The following is a 12,007-nucleotide window of genomic DNA, read 5'->3' on the forward strand; positions in this document are numbered from 1 at the left end:
TGCATAGTAGTCCCTGGGGCTGAGGTTTCCTCTGTCTCTGTTGCTCCTCCAAACAGGCCCAACCTCAAACCACCAGTCCCCCCTCCCCATCCTCTCCCTTTATTCTGGCAACCTGTCTCCGAAATGTTCATCCCGGGAGCAGAAAGTGGGCACCTGGTGCAGACCCGGGTCCCAGCTTGAGGTTGCTGTACCCCTCCTGCCTTCCTCAAGCCTTGCTCCTCCCCCTCCCCTTCCTCTGAGCTCCCAGTGCCAGTGTTCACCGCCTTGGCTGATATAACCTCAGGAGGGCAGGTATGCCACCTTGCTCAGCAAAGCCCCGGGACCTGGCACAGTGGCTGGCACATAGTAGGTCTCAACAAACGTGGCTGAAGCTCTCAGAGGAGGTGAGGGGAAGCAGCTCTGCAAAGGCGCCGAGGTCTGCAGAGGGAAGCCCCCCGGAGCCGCAGGAAGGAGGGAAGGGGAAGCTGGATGCTAAGGACACACCTGAGAGTGTCCATACGCCCAAGTATCTGCCTCGGATTGAACCAGAGGACCCCGTGGACCCACCTCAACGAGGACCACAGTCTGCTTCTCATGCACTGACTCCAGACCCAGCAGGGGGGCAGCGCCTACTGGGGTCACTCTTTGGAAGGGCCCCCTAGATGGTGTCCTTGGCCAGCAGCCATGGAGCCCTGTCGCTGCCTTCCTCCCCTCTCCCCTCTCCTCCTGTCCCAGCTTCCCTGGCAACCAGGAACACCTTCCCTCAACCCGTGCCCGTGCCCGTGCCTTCTGACTCACGGTACAGCTGGCTGGAAGGCATCTGGCCATGACCATGGCCCTGGCAGCTGGCCCACTGGCCCTACAAGAGGAGCACCCCTCCCTCAGACCTTCCATGAAGTCTTCCATTCGGGTATGGCCACTGAAAACTTCCTCATACCAGCCCCCATCTCTCCCAATAAAGGGGAACCCACCACCAGTGCTCTGTGCCAGGTGGAGTAGGAGTCCCGATCTTATCAGCTCATCACATTCCAAACATTCCCCCTGAGTGGGGGAGGGGTGGCCAGAGAGGAGAGTGCTGCTTGACTGGGATATCCTGTGTCTCAATTTGCTTGTTTCTCCCTAGTTCAGATCCAGGCCACCAACTCAGTTCCCTCCACGGACCTCCCAGGCCCGTGCACCTTGGACTCATGTCTAAATCCCTACTCTTTCCTTTTCTGGTCTGTTCTGTTCTGCTTTTCCCTCCATTTTCTCTTTGCTCTCTGAGCCCTCTCCTCTCTGTCACCCCTAGAATTTGTGGGAGGAAGTGGGGGGACCAGGCCAGGGTTCTCGGCCAGGACTTTGTCTCTATTCTAGGCATCCAAGAACTCTGGGATTGGTCTGCCCCCAGTTCGGCATCACCGTCCTGTGCATCATGCATGAGTCCAGATTTGCCCTCTCTGGCCATGGGTTTCTCCCACCCCCTGGAGCCCTAAGGTCCTGGGGTCCAAGTCCTTGACCTCTAAGGCCCTCACAGGCAGGTGGTCTGGGTCCTACCTGGAGAAAGCTTCCCAAAGCCTTCTTCTAAATGGCACAGGATGAGAAGTGAGGGCCAGCTTCTCCGCCTGCCTCCCACCTCCGTGAGCCCTGAGCCCCTTCCTGTCTGGCTGAAGGAGGGGCTGTCTGCCCACCTTCTTTACATAGAAACTGTGGGTCTTGGGCCCAGTACTTGGACAAAGCTGTCTTGTTCCTAAAACACGTATGTGCACATTGCTTTGCCCTCTGGCCACCTCCCAAATCCTGACCCTAGAGAGGTGGCTGAAGAAGGGCTGGGCTCCAGGAAAAGTGAGTTCTAATTCTGACTCAGCCACTAACTTGCTGTGTGACCTGAAGTTAGTCATTATCCTGATCTGAGTCTCAGTCTCGGTGCCCCTGAGAAATGGCAGGAATAGACTGCTGGCCTCTTGCTCCAGAGCCAAAGGGAACTGCCCACTGAGTCCCCAGACTGGACTGAAGTTTTGACCAGGTTTTTGATGGAGGACGTGGAGGGGAATCATCAGGGAGGTGTCCCCCTTTGGAGACAAGTCTGTTTTGTTTTCTGAATGAGGAGCAGGCCACCCCCAGGGGTTCCCTTCGCCCCAGTGCTCCTCAGACCATTCTCTTATCAGAAAAGTGTGTCCAAAAAAGGTAGTACTATGAAGAGTAGATACACACACACACACACACACACACACACACACACACACAGAATCAACATCCAGCTTAATGGTGAACTATGGAAAGTGTTCCTACTGAGATCAGGAACTGGACAGGGATCTCTCTATCACATCTGTCCAGCCCTACAATGGAAGCCCCAGACAGAGCACTAAGGCCAGGAAAAAACATGAAGAGAATTGTAAAGGAAGAAATAAAACTGTCCATATCTAGATGGCATAAGGGTACCCAGAGAAAATCCAAAAAAGATATAAACTATTCGAACAAGTGTGTGGGCTTCCGGTGCTGAGCTTGTCTGGGCAGGGTGGGGTGGGTGGCAGTTAGGTGAGGGGGGTCATGAGTGTCTGTGTTTCCAACCATGAGCGAGCTGTCAGCACGCGGGCGACTTGGCTATGTCAGCTGTTGTTATGCCATCTCATACCAACCTGGCTACTGGGATCCCTAGTAATAATGTGAAATGCTTGCCCTGACCAGTTTGGCTCAGTGCATAGAATGTTGGCCCGTGGACTAAAGGGTCCCGGGTTCGATTCTGGACAAGGGTGTGTACCTTGGTTGTGGGCTCAGTCCTCAGTAGGGGGTGTGCAGGAGGCAGCTGATCGATGTTCCTAACTCTCTATCCCTCTTCCTTCCTCTCTGTAAAATCAATTATATATATATATATTTTTAAAATATATTTATTGATTTTTTACAGAGAGGAAGAGAGAGGGATAGAGAGTTAGAAACATCGATGAGAGAGAAACATCGATCAGCTGCCTCCTGCACACCCCCCACTGGGGATGTGCCCGCAACCAAGGTACATGCCCTTGACCAGAATCGAACCTGGGACCCTTGAGTCCGCAGGCCGACGCTCTATCCACTGAGCCAAACCGGTTTCGGCAAAATATATATTTTTTAAAAATGAAATACTCAAGGCTCTGTAACAAGGATGATGGCTACATTGACCTTCAGTTTAAGAAAAGCCTCCTAAGGTCCCATATAAAGCCACGGTGCTTGCTACAGTGCTGTGTGTGTGTGTTCTTTTTTAAAAAAAAATGTCTTTATTGATGTTTTAGAGAGAGAGAGAAACATGGACTAGGGAGAAACATCCATCAGCTTCCTCCAGCATGCCCCCTACTGGGGGTTGAGCCTGCAACTCAGGCATGTGCCCTGACCAGAATCCAATGGTGACCTTTCGACGCATGGTATGACGCTCAACCAACACTGGCCAGGGTTACAGTGCTGTCTTTGATCGGCACGTTTCTCATTATCACAGGTTCCCTCCTGCTGGCAGGTCATATCTGCAAAGGGTTCTCCCTCAGCCCTGAGACCCATGTCATTGCTGCAGCTGCTGAGGGAGGTATCTGCCATCAGAAGCTCATCATCCTGGACCACTACTCTTAGGCCAGCAAGTGGGCCGCCAAACACCAGGAACCGCATCATCCAGTTTAACCCAGGACCTGACAAGTACTTCATCCTGGGGCTTCCCACCGGAGCACTGGTTGTGAACTGAGTACTCTAAGAATGGAGACCTGTCCTTCAACTACGGGAAGACCTTCAACGTGGAGGAGTCCTTCCTGGAGAACGTCACCACGCCTTTATGTGGAACAGCTTCTTCCAGCACACTGACATCCGCCCAGAAGACACCCACATTCTGGGTGGGAATGCAGCTGACCCGACTTGCAGGCTGAGAGCGGCGCCTTTGAGGACAAGATCGAGGCTGCAGGTGGGATGGAGCTGTTTGTTGGAGGCATCGGCCCCGACCCATGGCTTTCAATGAGCCGGGCTCCAGTCTGGCGTCCAGGGCCTGTGTGAAGGACACCATACTGGCCAGTGCTAGGTTCTTTGATGGAGGTCTCTCCAAGATGCCCACGATGGCCCTGGCATGGGCGCTGTCACGGATACGAGGGAGGTGATAATCCTTATCATAAGGATTACAAGGCTCCAAAGGCTTTTGCTCTGTACAAAGCCACCGAGGAGGGCGTGAGCCATATGTGGACCGTGTCTGCCTTCCAGGAGCATCCCCGCACCGTGTTTGTGTGCGATGAGGATGCCACCTGGAGCTGAAAGTGAAGGCTGTCAAGTACGGTCAAACCTCAGTTCTCAAAAGTCTCCCACCTCGAACAATTCGGTTCTCAACCTAGTGGCTCATGGGGAAAAATGTCTCGGTTGTCGAACAAAGCTTTGGTTTTTGAACCTGACAACCCTTTCATGCTGATACCTCAGCAGGATAAAAAGTGTCTCTCAGGCAACAAACAAAGGAGAGAATGCTTTTGTTGCTGGCAAAATCGACAATTAGCACAATTTTAAAACATAAAGAGGCCATCAAGGGTGCTAATGTTGCTAAGGGTGTGAAAGTGCTCACAAAGCAACAACCACAGGCAGTTGAATAGGTAGAAGAATTGTTGTTGATTCGGATAAACAAAAAGCTGGTAGCTGGTGATAGCATTTCGGAGGCAGTGATTATGAAAAATTTGGTTAAGGCTAGTAGGGGTGGATCGATAAATTTAAGAAGTGTTGATTTATAGATTAAACAGTACTTTAGACATGTACTGTATATAAGAAAGGTTAAAGCAGGGAATCATTTGGGGGTCTGCAACAGATTAATTCAATTTACACTATTTCTAGTGGGAAGAAATGATTCCGTTTTCGAACAAATCGCTTCTCGAACAGCCTTCCCAAATGAATTTAGTTCGGGAACCAAGGTCCCACTGTATTTCAAAGGCAGCAGACCAGCCGCTCCTGTCCTGCTCATTGGCATCCTGGTGTTCCTGCCAGGATTTTACCACCTGCACATCGCCTACTCTGCATCCAAAAGTTACCGGGGTTGCTCCTACAATGAGTGACATTCCGGACCTTGATGACTAGCACTCACCTCAGCCCTGAGCTGCTGAGTCAGGTGGTGCTGAGCTCAACTTCAAGATGTTGAGCAGAAACTATGGCTAAGGGCTACGGAATTCTGCGGTTTTCCGTTATTTCACAGAACAATGGCCAGATTTTATGAGTCCATCATCCTTAAAGATGTTAACTAAGCTTACAATCAGCTAATTAGGGCATGCTCTGTTTCTCATCTCCTGGCCCCGACAAAAAGCTGACAAGTTTTACCACGTGAGCCCATACCATGGGAGAACAGCAATGTTAATTAGAAGTGCTGAGCATTTTAGAGCTGAGCGTTTCTTTTAAATAGCCTTTGTTGTCAGTTTGTTCTTGTGACAAATGGAAGAATGCAGTATGTCAAATTTCTTATTACTAAGTAATTTACTTTGAAAACATCTAAGTATCTTCTCCCCTATGCTCTAACTCAAGAATGTCAAACATGCTTGCTTCATGTTCTAGTGGAAGATCTTGGCAAAATCAAATATTATTGTAGATACATCTGTGCTATTTTTCACTTGCTTTTGTACTAAGAGCAATCAGGAATTTTTTTAAACCTCAGAGCAAGTTTTTAAAATCTGATCTGGTTCACCAATAGGTTGGGCACCATAACATTTGAGTAATTCTATCCTTTATAGATTAAGATGTTCTGTGTATCATGCCTTTAAGGACGAGATTTTTGGCTGTTTTTTACGGAAAATGTAGATAAGTGGTTGTTATTTATAATTTATGACCACATTGTTAGCACCTTGGTTATGATGTCATTCTGCTGAAGATCAAAAGATTTGGCCTGGATCCCTAGGGGACTAGACTGTCTTAGTTTGATTCTGTTCCCTAGCTTGCAGAGGGCGATTTATCTTCAAAAGAAAGTAAAATGTCAAAATATTTTTAAAAAAAAGAATAACTAAGTGAATTTAGCAAGGTCACTAGATAAAAGATCTGTATAAGAAATCAAATGACCTTTCAATATACTACCAATGCACAATTAAGGAAAGGAATTAAAAAGACAACACCATTTATACACCATAAAAAAATCAAATACCTACCTAGAAATAACTTTAACTTAAAAAAAGTGCAAGATCACACAATACACAGAAAACTACAAAACATTCTTGAGAGATCATTTTAAATACCTACATAATAAAGAGAATATACCATGTTCATGGATTGGGAGATTCAATATTGTAAAGATGTTAATCCTCCCCAAATCAACCTATAGATTCAATGCAATCCAAGTTAAAATTCTAGCAGGAACATGTGTGTGCATGTGAGTGTGTATGTGTGTGTACTGACAGGTTGACAAATTCTGAATTTTGACAAATTTACAAATTTTTCAAAATTCATAGTGACAATAGACAAATTCTAAAATTGATATGGAAATGCAAAAAAAGTCCAAGAATAGCCAAGACACTCTTGAAGAAGAGCAAGGCTGGAGGCTTTCGAGCATTAGGTATTAAGACAGCATAGTATTAGTGCGAAGACAGACCAGTAGGACAAAATAGAGAGCCCCGAAACAGACCCACACCAACATGGCCGCTTGATTTTTGACACAGATTATACTGCTGTGCTGCACTGGGAAAATAATTGTTTTTCAACAAATGATGCCAGGTCATTTGGATATTCATACAGAAAATAGTTATCTTGATCCCTACTTCATACCATGCCAGAAATAAATTTCAGATAAATTTAGATCTAAATATAAATTACAAATGACTAGAAGAAAACAGTCTATCTTCATGGCTTTGAGGTAGGCAAAGATTTCTTAAACAGAACACAAAAAGTACTAACCATAAAGAAAACACACACATGATGAATTATTCTCCATTAAAATTAAGAACTTCTGGCCCTGGCCAGATAGTTGAGTTGGTTAGAGCATGGTCCTGATACATCAAGGTTGTGGGTTCAATCCCCGGTCAGGGCACATACAGAAGTCAACCAATGAGTGCATGGATAAGTGGAACAACAAATCAATGTTTCTCTCTCTGAACGTCAATAAAAAATAAAACTAAGAACTTCTGCTTTTCAAAAGTCACCATTACGAAAGTAAAAGGCAAGATACACAGTTGATAAAGATATTTGCAAAGCAAAGGGCTTGTATCCGGGATATATAAAGAACTTTACAGATCAATAGGATGGACAAGATGGACAACCCAATAGAAAACGGGGGAAGGGCTTGAACAGGCACCTCACAAAGAAGGCTTTCCAAATGACTTGCAAACATATGGCAAGGTGTGTGATATCATCAAGTCACCAAGGAAATGCAAAACCCGTAATGAGCTAAAATGAAAAAGACTGGCACTACTAAACATTGGCAGGGACGTGAAGCGTGTAGCACTCTTGTACCCAGCTGGTGGGAATGTAAGTTGGCACAACTTACTTTGGAAAACATCAACTAAAGCTGAACATATCCGATCCCCAGGCCCCAGCAATCCCATGTCTGGGCATGTATCCAACAGGAAAGCAGGCAGTATGCTCCTAAGACACACACACGCATGCTCACCACAGCACTATTGTCAGCAGCCCCAAACCGAAAAAAACAGATGTCCATCAGCAGCAGAAGAGATAAATAAGGGGTGGTACATTCATATGTTGGTATACTCTACAGCAACGGGAAGGAGCAGACAGCTACAAGAAACAACACAGATGAATCTCACAAGTTTAACACTGAACATACAAAAGAGAATCTCATGCCTAGCTGGCATAGCCCAGTGGTTGAGTGTCTACCTATGAACCAGGAGGTCATGGTTCAACTCCCAGTCAGGGCACATGCCCGGGTTGCGAGCTCAATCCCCAGTGTGGGGCATGCAGGAAGCAATCGATCAATGATTCTCTCTCATCATTGATGTTTCTATCTCTCTCCCTCTCCCTTCCTCTCTGAAATCAATAAAAATATTTTTTAAAAAGAAAGAGAATCTCACAAACTCAACGTCGAACATACGAAAGAACACATATTGTATGATTCTGTTGATAGAAAGTCCAACAGCAGGAAAAACTACTCTATGGTGGTAGAAGTCAGGATGGTAGTTCTTTTTGGGAAAATAGAGATTGGGAGGAGACACGAGGGGATGAGGCGGGTACTGGAAATACTGCTTTTTCTATCTGGGTCTGCTTACACAAATGTGTTCCTTTGGTGAAAACCCAACCACTTTTCTGTCTGTATGTGGCACTTCAACAAAACGTTCACGTTAAACAAAATAAGATGGTGGGCCAGACAGACAGACTCATTACCTTGCCCAGAGTCTCACAGCTCTTAAACAGGCAGTTCAAAGTCCCAGGTTCTTATTCCTGCTTTGTTCCTCACTCTGTAAGGCCCTTGGCGAGCCGTTTTCTCTCTGGGGACTCCATGTTCCATCTAAGTGGGGTGGGAAGAAAAGACTCCCATTCGTTGTGGTGAGCGGGAGAGCGCTCTGCCTGGGTCTCTCTGGACATGAAATAAAGAGAAGTGTGGCTCCGGCTAGTAGCCCAGGAGCACCTGGGTTTCAGGAGAGAGTTCTTGAAGAAAGATGTGAAACAGGGGCGGGGTGTGGAGAAGAGACACACAGAGAGGGGGTGGGGGGTCTGAGATGGCAAGATGGCGGGCAACCAGGGTGAGATAAAAACCGGCTGGGAGAGCCAGGGCCACTGCAGTGCTTGAAGATCCGTGGTATCTCCTGTTCAGGAGGCCGCCTCCCTCCTGCATCACCCCCATCCCTCAGGAATGATCCTCCAGGCTCACTGCACTGAGTGGATAGTGTTTAGGGAGGAATTGAAGGAAGGGGGGCTGCATTCCACACCTGGGCTGACAAAGCGCAGGGCCAACAGCCTGCAGGTGAGAGGCAGAGACTAGGAGATTTCGGCAAAAGCTGGAATCAGAGGGAGAGGGGAGCACCCAGGAGCCTCAGGGCAGCGGGGGACGAGGGAGAGGGCGGAGGGTGGGGCGGGAATCAAGCTTAAAACCCTGGGATGGTTTGAATGCAAGAGGAGAAGGGGGAGCCTGGAATTCTGGAGAACTCAGGGTGCCGGGTGGCTGACCCTGGGGTTTCATGTGAAGTGAGCGGGAGAGTAGACGCGGTGTAGGGCCACCTCTCTCCGTGAGCTCCCTGGAGCCCCTTCTTGGGCTGGTGCAGGGCTGCGGAACGCCAGCCCCTCTCAGCCAGACACCGGGCATGTGGCCGAAGGCCAAGGCCGCTGGAGGAGGCCGAGGAGACTCACCTCTCTCATAGTCAAAGGCTGGAAGGAGAGACACTTTCTCAAGCTCCACTCCAGGCCTCTCCTGGGGGAGGCGGGGGGGGGGGGGCGGGGATAGGTGGGAGGGGGGAAGACTCTGATCCCCAAAGAAACAAGGAGTTCAATGCAGGTTGCCTGCCCCCGGGAGAGAGCTGGCCCTGAGGAGCTGGGAGCTTGGAGAAGCCGAGACTGAAGGCCAGGGGTCTGCAGTCCCACCCACCCCGCCCCCCGCCGGGCCACTGGGGGAGAGGGACATTTACCTGCAATATTGCATTTTCCCTCACAAATTGGAACCCCAACCTCCGCTGTCTTTGCTGCTTCCCATGGGCCCAGGGTGTACGCAGGGGGCACACTCTGTGGGGTCTCACTGCCCAGGGAGAAGGACACCATACTGGCCAATGCCAGTCCACGGGTAGGAACACCGCGAGGGGCAGCGCTTCGGTCTCTCAGTTGCACAGACGAGCTCCCAGAGGCTCCGTCACACACCCGGGTGCACAGCTGGGAAGCAGGTGGAGGAGGTGGGGGCTGCGGGGCAGAGGCAGCGCCCTGGGGGAGCTGCAGGAGGGCGAGGAGCATGCTTTGCTCCCTGTGGTTAAGGAGGCTACAAGGGGTGGGGGTGAGGGGCCACCCGGGTGGACATAGCCGCCAAGAGAGATAGGACCCTCTTCAACAAGGCCCGTCTCCAAACACTGCCTCCTCTAGCAAGCCACCCAGACGCCTTCATCTGAGAGGCTGTCCCCATCTTCATCCCCATCCCCCACCCTCCCTCAACACAGGCCGCCTGGAGCGGTGGGGTGGGAGGGGTTTGCCTCTTCCCCGTTCACCCTGACTGACGCCTGAGCTGCAGGGGTGCTCTGCCCTCTGCTGTAGCCACACTTCCCGCCACGCACCCCATTCTAGGGTGGACCTGCCCTTGCTGCCCTGGTTGGGAACCCCTAAAGGTGTGGAAGGACCTGCCTACTCCCCGGACCAGTCCCAGCCAGGGAAGCCCAGGTCTGGGAGAGGAGAGGCCATGACTGGGCAGAGGGCCTATCCCTTACATCCCCACCCACCCCCACCCCCAGGCCTGGAGTCTCTCAGGCCACCAGCCCCTCCCCACACTCTGTGAGCAGAAAGGCAGCGCTGCAGGAGGTAGGTGGGGCAGCTCCCCCACTGACCTCAGGGGCGGCTGTGGAGCAAGGGTGGCCTTGGGAGAAAGGGGAGCAGGTGTTTGCCTGGTTGGGAGAGGCTTGGCTGAAGGGCAAGCTTAGCTCCTTACACCACACCAAGAGGGAGAGAGACGCAGCTTGCTCCTAGGGCACAGGTGGGGGGTGGGGGCTGGAAGGGACAGAGAAGGCCCATGGTCTGGGCTCTCACCCCTTCCTCCCTCCCCAACCCCAAACCCCTGCTGGGGGGGGGGGGCAGCACCTGGATTCCTTCCTGCCCCAGCCTGTCTGTTCAGAGATGAAAGACAAGGAGAAGGGGACAGAGAGACAGAGGGCGACAGGACCAGGGGGCAGAAGTGAGGTGATTGGAGGCAGAAGAGGGGACAAGGGAGGAAGCTCCAGAAGGGCCTGGGGAGTGGGGCAGGCTGCCCAGCGGGAGGGAGCTGCGCAGGGCGCAGGGCGCAGGGCGGGCCCTGTGCACGGCCCAGATGGTATCTTAACTTTCTGGGGGCCGCCCCAGCCTCTCTGTGCCCGGGGTGGTTCTGGGGGTGGGTGTCTGAGGGTTGCTGTGCCTGGGACGTTCCCCCCCGCCCCCCCCATGCTCTGGGAAGTGGCTGCTTGTCTAGCGAGGGAATGACAGGCTCCGGGCAGAACCCCCACCCTGTCAAGCTCCTTGATTATTTTTTCCTGTCGGCTCTGCCTCCAGGGACAGCTTCCCGCCCAGGATGTAAGGCAGGCTGCAGCTTGTCTGACCCAGCCTGGCCCTGGGGGAGTCCCGCTCTTGGGGGGCTGGATCCTCTGAGCCATGGGAAGGCGGACAGGAGTGATTGCTCCCACCCCCAGCCTGGGAGCCTGGGAGGCCCCCTCCCTGCCCCCAGCTTCCCAATCTCTCCTGGGAGAGCAGGCTTGAGCCTTTGGGATGCAGCCAGGCTCCTGCCAGGCGGGTGGGCTGTGGGAGGGAGCCGCAGGCAGCGGCTACTGTTCTGCATCGCCCATCCCCCATGCAGGGGGCGCCAGGCCCCGGGGCCTGCTTGCCTGAGTGAGACAAGAGTAATGGACACAGCCAGGGCCTGACCCCAGGGCTTTGGCTCCAGGCCCAGCGCTAGGAACACAGTCCGTAAATATTTGGGGAGTGAATGGTACTCACCCCTCCGCACACAGCTCTTTCCTGCAGCCACAGAGGCTTGTGGCGGGATTGGGGGGGGGGGGGGGGGAGAAGGAGGCCATGAAGTCCGTCAATCTCTGCTTCCGCGCTGGGATCAGCATCAAAGACCTTGGGGTCCAGCCCGCTGGGCCCTCGGCCAGGTCTGGCCACAGGAACACCACTTCTTCGTTACTCAGGGCAGCACCACTGCAGCCCCCCGCACCCCCCCCCCTCGCCGCCGCCTCTAGTGTCAATGCAGCCCGGGGACCCCAAGCCTTGCCTTTTGGGCCTTCCGGGACCCCTTTACTTGGTGGGGGTGGAAACAAACCCTGTCTGGCTTTTGGGAAGTTAACAGTGGCCCTCAACCTGCTCTTCTGTGCCCTCCCTGGAGCCCTGTCCACTGGCTGTCACCCTGTCTGAAAGGGCTCAGCTCTGGGTGGATCCCCCGAAACTCCTTGGGGGTTCCCTTCCCTGCCCCACTAGGAGCCTGGAG

At 51.8% G+C, this 12,007-nt stretch overlaps 1 pseudogene across 1 annotated transcript; it reads left to right on the plus strand.

Moving 5' to 3' along the window:
- Positions 1 to 2,505: 2,505 nt before the first annotated feature.
- Positions 2,506 to 4,991, plus strand: LOC307115431 (glucosamine-6-phosphate deaminase 1-like; annotated as a pseudogene). The gene is made up of 3 exons: positions 2,506 to 2,563; positions 3,494 to 4,233; positions 4,924 to 4,991. The product of its transcript is annotated as a glucosamine-6-phosphate deaminase 1-like (transcript).
- Positions 4,992 to 12,007: the final 7,016 nt, after the last annotated feature.

This window comes from Cnephaeus nilssonii (genome assembly GCF_951640355.1).
Source record: "Cnephaeus nilssonii genome assembly, chromosome: 19".
In the NCBI taxonomy this organism is placed as follows: Eukaryota; Metazoa; Chordata; class Mammalia; order Chiroptera; family Vespertilionidae; genus Cnephaeus; species Cnephaeus nilssonii.